Source organism: Lipotes vexillifer, unplaced genomic scaffold (genome assembly GCF_000442215.2).
Source record: "Lipotes vexillifer unplaced genomic scaffold, Lipotes_vexillifer_v1.1 scaffold391, whole genome shotgun sequence".
NCBI lineage: Eukaryota > Metazoa > Chordata > Mammalia > Artiodactyla > Lipotidae > Lipotes > Lipotes vexillifer.
In genome coordinates, this window is record NW_006786248.1 from 387,866 (window position 1) to 398,059 (window position 10,194).

The window sequence follows — 10,194 nt, forward strand, 5'->3', positions numbered from 1 at the left end:
AGGTAAAAATCAGATTCAGTGTCCAGAGACCCAAACAGAAAGAGAGCAGGAGTGCTCAGTGGGGAATTGGTTTAATTGGTATAATCTTTCTACCCTGGATGAGTTGGAGAAAAGGAGGAAATAGCATGTACTGGTAGAGATGGAAGGGCAGGTGTTCTAATTTTCTAGAGAGGAGAGGGAGATGGAGTGACAGAGTAAGAATGCCTGATATGGAGGCTGGTAAGTTTGTTAGGACAGAACTGTGTTTCAATACGACTATTAGTGCTGCTATTGCTAGGGCTGCTAGCAGCTACTGTTGCCTGTGTGCTTGCCTACTTGCCAGGCTCTCCGCTGAGTGCAGGCTACCTCTCTAAATCTCAGAATGTCAGTGTCAACTCATTTTGCATACATGGAAGCTGATCTTATCACTCAGCTGATCTGCCAACGGTCAAGCCTCGACTGTCTTTTCAAGACACGGTGCTGGGTGGGACCAGGACACAGAGAAGACTGGGCTCCATCTGGAGGCACTGAGGATGGAGGTGAATCTGAGAGTGGATACTGGAAAATTACACACCGAGTTCTGCCCTATTCGGGGAGGTGGCATCCTGACTGGTAAAGGGATGAGAAAAGAAAACAGTAATTAGTAGAAGGCACAGCACAAGACAAAGAAATACTGTAGAAAAATCTCCAAGGCTGAATAAAGGCTCACAAGGGAGGCAGTCGGCAATAAGTTGGAAGATTGATCTGGGTTTAGATGTCTGGATCTGGGAAGAGTCTGAAAAGGCCACGTTAAAGATTGTTTTGTGTACTAGAGGGAAATACTGAAAATCTGGGGAAAGTTGAAAGAAAGCAACTGCATCTACCCAGACCTCCTCTCATAGGATCATCTCTTAATTCCGAGATAGAGGATGCCCTTATTTACCCCAAGATGAAGGCCCCAGCGAGGGTTGGCACATCTCCTGGACAGGGCCTTTCACTGTGCCCCAAAGTCATTGCAGGTGGCTGATGGCAATTTGTTCTAATATGTGATTTGTCTGTGCCCACAGAGGGAAATGCCAGTTTCGTGTGGTTTGTCATCATTTACAATAGAACCTGAGCAAGGCTCCTTGGGCTTCTACTCTAGAGAAATGGGACTCTTAGGGAGACCAGGAGTCATGGACGTTGCTGGGTCGAACCTGAAGCGGGAGGTATGACTCTGCTGTTGTGTTGGCCCCAGGCTCTGGAGTTGCACAGGGTCTCGGTGTATCACAGAGGCACTGTGTGTAGAGTAACAGCCACATGTTCCTTCCACCCTGGTATTGTGCTCGGAATGTGACTTGATCTCACATTCCACCAAAGGTAAATTTTACTTCAATTCACTCCTTTTTGCTGGGCTGGCTGTGTGACTTGCTTAATCCAGTAGAATGTGGCAGGTGTGGCGTTGGAAGACTTCTGAGGCTAGGCCTTAAGGGACTTTGCAGCTTCACCCTCTTAGGGTGCAGCCCTGAGAGCCCTGTGAAATGAAGCTGGCCTGACCTACAGGGGGGAGAATGACTGTAGGGGAAAAGGGGCCCTTGTCCACAGTTATCACCAAGAGCCAGACATGTGAGTCAGGCTACTGTGGTCCTCCCAGGCCGGCTGCCCCTCACTGACTATGGCTGTGTGCATGACCCCAGGTGAAGCCAGTCCACAGAACTCTGAGGAATATTATATGGCTGTTATTTAAATCCACTAAGTTTTGAGATGGTTGTTTGTAATAGGCGACTGATACAGCTAGATTGGATAAAATATCAGCACATTTCATTCCACACAGATGAATTTTGTGGGAGCTCTCCTCTGGTACATTTCCCTCCAGGGCCTGCAATCTCCCCCTTCCATAGCAGTGCCACAGACTTTAGGTGGGCAAGTCTGTGGAATCTCAGCACTGAGATGGAAAAGAAAACAGCATTTCTAACACATTATTTTCCGTTTATAAATTTGGATGGGAGTGAGAAGTAGTAGTCAGATAAATCAATACCACATATATTTAAGGAACTGTTACAAGTGTCCAAGCTTCTTTGCTAGGTGCTATGAATAATGATAACAAGGGGGACCTTTAAAAAGCTTCATTCTAGAGGGTAAAATAGATAGAGACACAAATGAGTTTGATTCAAGGCAAAATGTGCTGCTTCATAATTTAGGTATCAAGGAACACGAAGAGATGAGTTGTGACTGATGTGGAGACACGTAGTGGGCTTCAGTGATGAAGGAACTGTGGAGCGATTAGTCCAATTGCCTCAAAACATGAAGCCAGCTCATTTTTGTGCCATTCTACAAGTGCATTTTGTATTTCAGAGTTGAGTAAATGGTGTGCCACCGACCCCTTCAGTCATGGCCTTACACTGGGATGGCCTTGATCTTGACTGTGACAGCCTTATAGTCACAATTTACAGAAGCAGCAATGGGGCTGAACCAAGGGCTGCCATCCAGGAAAAGACTTCATGGGAGACCAACACTCGAGGTGTGGTGCAGCCCTGATGGGCACTGGCCAACTAAATACGCTATTGAGATGGGAGTGGCTGGGATCCTTCATGTGTTATTTCTCCACAGAGCTTGAATGTGTGGCTGCTGTGGGAAAATGAACCCAGGTATTCTGCACTTCTGAAAAGGTGGAACTAAAAAAATTGTCAATCTTGTAATAACTTATAATGGAAAATAATCTGAAAAGATTGTACACATAACTGAAAAAAAAAGAATTGTCTGAGCTTCTTGTAGTCCCTGGGTTGTGCTGTTGGTTTCCCATATACGCTGATTTGAAGCCTGAGGACAGCAGACTGGCTACAGGCACAAAGTGCTGGCTTATGTGGTCAGGGGGCCAGACCAAATCCCTGGAGTTTGGTGTGGTGGAGGGAGGTTTTCCCTGGAAGGAAATGTTATTATCACATCGCTCATGCAGGGATTAGGACAAACCTGGGTAAGGAAATAGACTGGAGTCATTTTTCCTTGACCCTGGACTTGAGAGTTGAGTTGCCTATGGCCAGTGAGGAAAGTGAAAGTGAGGCAGGGAACTGACTCAACCCAGGACCCCAAGCCCGGGACCCCAAGTGCAATAGAGTGAACCATTCTGTAGAGGACAGTTGCCTTCCACTGTTCCTGACTCTTCACTAATGTTTTGTAAAAATGAAAGTGTGTTCCCTGTTGTGTTTGGGGGATCATGGATAGGCTGCCCCATTTAAGGGCAGAACCAGACCCTCATTTGACTTGTTGGCTTATCTCAGGCTGGAGGGACCAGAGATACTGGGTCTACATTGTTTCCTCTGTGATGCTGCACAATTATACTAACTAAATCAGCTAGAGAGACTAACACAGTGGTAACTGTTCTCAAATAACACATATATTCTCACATAAATTTTAAGGGAGATTTGATTGCATTGAATCACAACTTAAAATCTTATTATTATTCTTTTTATGTGATTTTAAATTTTTATTTTTTTATTGAGATATAGTTCATGTGCAATATTATATGTTTCAACATATTGATTCATAATTTTTAAAGGTTATATTCAATTTATAAAATAAAATATTGGCTATATCCCTTGTACTGTACAATATTTTTAGCACTGATGGGAAAACTGTTAAGTCAGAATTACAAAACAGATTCAGTAATATCTTTCTTTGGTTACTACTGAATTATCATGATTTCTATGTTGTTGGATTTGTCTCCTAAATCAAAACCCTTGGGCCTTACCATTCATTCATACACTTAGGATTTCATTCATTTGTACATTTATGATTTTATCAAAACTTTCATTGAACACCTACTATGTTCCAGGTGCTATGTTTTGTGTTGGAAAATGTAAGCAACATAGTCTTTACCTCCTTGACCCTGGGGTCTTTGCTTCAATATAAAACCATAAATTAGCTTTGGCTTATTTTTCCTAATTAAAATATAGTAAATCACAATCTTGCATGTATCTTAGATTTTTAGAAAGACTGTGGGTTTTTTTCTTTTCCCAACCAAGAGATGTCTTTAGTTTTTCTTCACTCAAAGTTATTAATTTATTTTATTTTGTCATCTGTTGTAATTTGTATTTGTTTTATTTTAATCTTTCTAGAAAGTCAATGTTTTGCCAAATCGTTTCACCCACTCAATATGTCTAAATATTTGGAGGGAGGTGTGTTGGAAATCATGAATAAATAGAAAGCACATGAACTTGGGGTTAGCCTGTATTGGATGTAAATATTTGCATTAAATTAAAGAAAATAATATATATTCATACTGACAAATATTAGCATAAAATATCTCTGAAGGATAAACAAGAAACTAGGGGGAAAGTGGGACAAATAGTATATGGCTGAATCCAAAGGCAGGAGGCAGATTTTTCAAAATCCCTTTGTACCTTCTATTTTTCAACCATGTGAATGATCATTTGCATAAAAAATATAGCAATTTTTAAAAAGAAAAAACCCCTGTGGATTCTTGGGCTCCACCTACCAGTAGAATCAGAATCATTTTCATCATTTTCTGCAGGAGGTTGCTACACTCACCAAAATTTGAGGCACATTGAAGAGAGCCTGGCCCACACAGCCCTTGGATTTCACACTGCAGGCAGTGGGATACCATATATAGGAGATGTGGCATGGGCAGACTGAACCATAATCTAATGAGTTTGGAAATTTTGTTGATGGTAGGTTCCAGGAGCATAGTATGGATGGAAGCAAAGAGTGTGATAAGTGACCTTTAGATTGGCCAAAATAGGAGATTGTGAAGATCTGACCCAGGACATTGGCAACTCCTGTCCCAATAGCAACTCGGGAATCCAAAGGAGGACCCTGACCACACTGGTAACCACTCAGCCACTCCCCTCTGTGGCTCTCACCCTACTGACTGCGTGGCTTGTAGCTCAGTTCACCAACCTGAGCTTCTACTGTTTTGGTCCTTAAGGCCCTGCTTCTGCTGCCATTGCCAATTCCTTGTCTCTTTTCCTCTTCACAGTTTTGTGTCTGAGGCTTCTACTACCTCATGGATTCTCTAGAACTGTCTATGTGCTTAATACTTTTAAAAGAACTTACATTGAGGTATCTGAATGGGTTGACCAGTCCCATTCAGTATCGCACTCCTCCTGGAACTCCTGTTGCCGAAACTTGGCCTCTGTTCACCGGTGCCGAATAGAAACATGGAGGGAGTTTTGGGTGAAGTAGAAAAGAGGAGCTTTTTTTTGCTTTGGCAGGCAAAGGGGGCCACAGCGGGCTAATGCCCTCAAGACTGTGTGACCCACCCTGGAGGGGGTAGTGAGGAGTCTTATAGAGTTCAAGGAGCAGGGCGTGGTCAGCTCACGGACATTCTTCTGATTGGTTGGTGATGAGGTAATTGGGAATCAACATCGTCAACCTTCTTGTTCCAGTCGGTCTGGGGTCTAAGTGCTTGTGGGCAGCATACAGTTAACTCCTCCTATCTGGTGGGGGTTTCAGTATCTGCAAAACAGCTCAAAGAATATGGCTCAGAATATTGTCTATAGTCCTTGAGGAAGAACTAAAGATCCACAACATTGTTTAATGGCTAAAGTATTATTATTTTGTCTTGTTTGGCTGTTTTCCTTTCTTTCTGCATTTTCTCACTTCTCTGATTAAATTTATTCTTGACTAAAGATTTTCTACAGACAAAAGGCAGGTGGAGGATACGGGTGGGGGTCTATTCTGGGAAGGCCTCATAGGGTCCTGCTTGTTTATACTCCCACAGAGCTGCTGCCTGTATGGTGGCCCCTGGTCAGCCCCACCCCTACTTCTGTAATTGTGATGAGGGCTTTGGAGGCTAGACACCAAGTGTAGAGAGATCCAGGTGTAAGGGATTACTGAAGGGGTCTGTGGACACAGAGGGTCACAGCACATACTTAACTCCCAATACAAAATACATTTATGGAATGGCACAAAAATGTAGGGGTTTAACATATGAAAATATGTCCAGTAGCACCCATATCACTTCAGTTTTATTTGTATTAATAGAATCATATTGGACTAATGAGAAATGACGTCTTCCACTCGGACCATCACAGGACAAAATGTTTTTTTCTTGGAAGATTCAAGTGCATATGACACCTTTCCCCCCGCCATGTGCCTGCCTTGTTTATTCACTCCTATATTAACAATCCCTCAGGCTTATTTAGACTGTCTCCTGGAGAAAGAATAATTGTATATCCTTTGCATTTAACTCATGTGAACGAAGTGACATTTCCCAAAAGTGCAATGTGGCTCAGTGTATAATACTTAGTCTATAGGGTACTGCACATCATGACTGGAAAATGGCAAATGTTTCCTATCATGAGATCTGTCACTTTTTAGCAACGTCTTAAGGTAGAACTCTTTTGCTTAGGAATAAGTTGCTGTTACAAGGAGGGGCTCATTGATCTGCTCCTATTTTACTGTTCTTTCTTTTTTGGTTGAAATTTTTCTTGTGATAATTGCAGAATCACATGCAGTAGAAATAGTATCAAGAAATCCTTTGTATATGTTGCCCAGTTTTTCCCAATGGTAACATTCTTCAAAATATAATGTCACAACCAGGATATTAACATTGATGTAATCCACCAGTCTTATTCAGATTTTCCGTTTTAGTTATATTCACATATGTGTGTGTTTATTATGTTCTACACAATTTTATCACCTGTGTTGGTTGGTGTAGCCACTGCAATAGGAAAGATACTGAACAGTTCTAACACCACAAAGATCCCTTGCATTTCCCTTTTATAACTCCACACACTTCCTTCTCCCAACACCCTGGGAACCACTAATCTGTTCTCAATTTCTTTTTTCTTTTTAATTTAAAAAACTGTTAATGAATGAAAAATACAGTGTGTAACCTTTTGGGATTAGCATTTTTTGCAGTAAGCATAATTTCCTGGAGATTCATCCAAGTTGTTGCATATATCAATAGTTTGTTCCTCATTTCCCTAGTAGAATTCCATGGCATGCACGTACAACAGTTTGTCCATTTACTTGTTGAAGGACGTCTAGGTGATTCCAGTTTTGGGCAATTACAAATAAAGCTGCTGACATTCATGTACTTAAGTTTTTTATGTATGAACATAAGTTTTCATTTCTCTGAGATAACTGCCCAAGAGAGCAATTACTAGTTCATATGGTAATTACATATTCAGTTTTATAAGAAACTGACAACCTGTTTTCCAGAGTGGCTGTACCATTTTCTATTCTCACCAGCAATGTATGAGAGACCCAGTTTCTTTGCATCCTTGCCAGCAACTGGTGTTGTCAGTATTTTTTCTTTCAGCTATTCAGATATGTATGCAGTGATATCTCATTGTGATTTTAATTTGCATTTTTCAGATGGTTAATGATGTTGCTCATCTTTTCATCTTATTTGCCATCTGTATATGCTCTTTGGTGAAAAATTTCTTCATGCTTTTTGCCTATTTTCTAATGAGGCTGCTTGATCTACTTCTGCATTTTAAGAGATCACTATATGTCCTTTGTCAGATATGTTGTTTGCAAATATTTTCTTTAAGTCTGTAACTTGTCTTTTCATTTCTTTACATGTACTTTAACAGAGCAAAGTTTTCTATTTTAATGAGGTCCAATTTCTCAATTTTTCCTTTTATGGATAGTACTTTTGGGTTAAGTCTGAGAACTCTGCCTATTCCTATACCCTGAATATTTTCTTCTGTTTTTTTCCTAAAAGTTTTATAGTTTCATATTTAAAAATTAAGTTTATGGTCCATTTTGATTTATGTATTACATAGGGTATGAGGTTAATGTCGAGGTTAATTTTTTTGACTATGATTGATTCTGTTGATTATGAACCATTTTGTTTGGTGGCACTGCTTGAAAAGCTGTTCTTCCTTTATTAAATTGCTTTTGCACCATTGTCAAAAATCAATCAAGCTTATGTGGGTGTCTACTTCTGAGTTCTTATTTTGTTCCATTGCTCTATGTGTCTATCCCTCCACACTGTCCACACTATCATGATCACTGTGACCATATAAGAATACTTCACATCAGGTAGAGTAATTCCTCTCACTTTATTCTTCTTTATTGATTGCATTAGGTACTCTAGGGTCTGTTCGTCTTCACATCAATTTTAGACTAGGCTTGTCTATATTTACCAAAAACCTTAATAGGATTTTGGTAGGTATAAGTGAAACCTGTAGATCAGTTTGGTGAGAATCAACATTTGAATATGTTGAATCTTTCAGTTCATGGACATAGTATGCCTCTCTATATATTTAGGTCTTCTTTGATTGCTTTCATCAGCATTTTGTCATTTTCATCATACAGATCTTGTACATCATTTGTTAAGTGTATACTTAAGTATATCATTTAATTTATAGTGATTTTGAATGGTATTGTGTTTTTAATTTTAGTTTCCACATGTTCATTGTTAAGTATATAAATATTTGGTTGATTTGGTGGTGTTAATCTTGAGTCCTGTGACGTGCTGAACATACTTCTAAGTTCTAGGAGTTTGCTTGTTTTATAGATTGCTTGAAATTCTCTATTAAATAATCATATCATATGAAATGGGGCAGTTTTATTTCTTCATTTCCAATCTGTATATCTTCTACTTCTTTTTCTTGCCTTGTTGCATTGGCTAGAACTCCCAGCACTATGTTGAATAAGAGTAGTGAAAATGGACTCCTTGCCTTATTTTCAGGGGAAAAGTATTCAGTCTCTCACCATTTGTATGATGTTTGCTGTAGGTTGATAGATGTTCTTTATTAAATTGAGGTAAGTCCTCTTTATTCTTAATTTGCTGGTGATTGACATAGTGATGCTTCTGGGGTTTTGGTAATTTTCTTTTTCTTCTTGTGGGTGGTGTTATACAAGTGATACACAAAGTATTACATTTTGTGCTAACTCACTGGACATTTATATTTTGTGAATTTTCTGCACATGGGTCATACGTTAATAAAAATTTTATATACCTGAAAATTTCCCAGAATCAAGTGTAAAAACAACCAAAACAAAAAAGCAAACATGAAAAAAATTCTAAAAATATTATCAGAGAGAAAAACCTACAAATAGCAAGATTCAGATTAACACTAGTCTCTCATTAACAAGAATAAGCCTAAGAAGATAATGGAACGTGCTTTAAAGGTGAAAGAAGGGTTTTTAAAAGTAGAATTCTATATTCAAATTATTCAAATGTAAGAGCAAAATGATAACTCTTAGATGATCAAGAACTCAGAATTTTTACCAAAGACAGACTCTGTGAAAATAAGCAGAAGTTATATTTTAACAAGGAAAATAAATGCAAGAAGAAGAAATAGGATACCAAAAACATAATGATCAAAGATACTAGTGAAAGATACTTTTGCATAAATGATTTGCTTTTCAGTTTTACACTATAAATCTGGTAACAAAATGTCAGATAATAACACAGAAGAGAAGGAGGAGTAGAGATATTATAGCAATACTTTTGTCTTGTTTGGGAGGATACAGACATTGATTATTTATTTTTTTCAAGTATGTGTGTAAATAACTTAAAGGCAACACCAAGAAAGAAGGAGAATGTATAGCTTTCATCTAGTAGCTCAAAATTGGACAAGGAATTATGAAAGATAAAACAAACAATGATTTGAAGTTATTCCATTAAAATCTAAAATCTACTTCTTTGTGTATATTTCTATTTCATTCAACAGATCTAATTATATGAAAACAGTACCTGCCATTGAGAATACATCACAAGCAAGAGTTTTCATTATTTTGAGTGCAGTAGCAAAATTCTTATCTGGGATCAGATTTGTGCTTATTGAAATATCTCCTAAAAGATTTAAAGTGAATTTCTGAAATATGGTTCCTCTCACAAATGAAAACTCAAATTCACAGGAACTCTGTTAAAACCATTGAACTTTGAACTTCAGAAATCAAAGAAGAAATTCTCTTTTTCTCTCCAGTATTGGTGCTGAAGTCAAGGGGAAAAGACTGCAGAATAGGCTGACTGGAAGCTGTTCATATTGTCTACTGGCAGTTATAATTAATGACCTATAGTGCTATCTCACACAGCTCATATAGATAGCAAGTCATACTAATAGCCATATTAACAGCTTCTAGATAAAAATTTGAGTATATTATCATTTTTACAAAGAAATAAAAGATAAAATATGATGAGAACATAGGTACACTTTATTTTATTTTATTTTTTTTAGCAAAAAAGGCTTTTTATTTTTTTTTTCAGTTACATAATAGGTTGTGATAGCTTTAGAGGCCTAGCAGAGGCAGTCCTTATGGTGTAGTGGAAAGAGT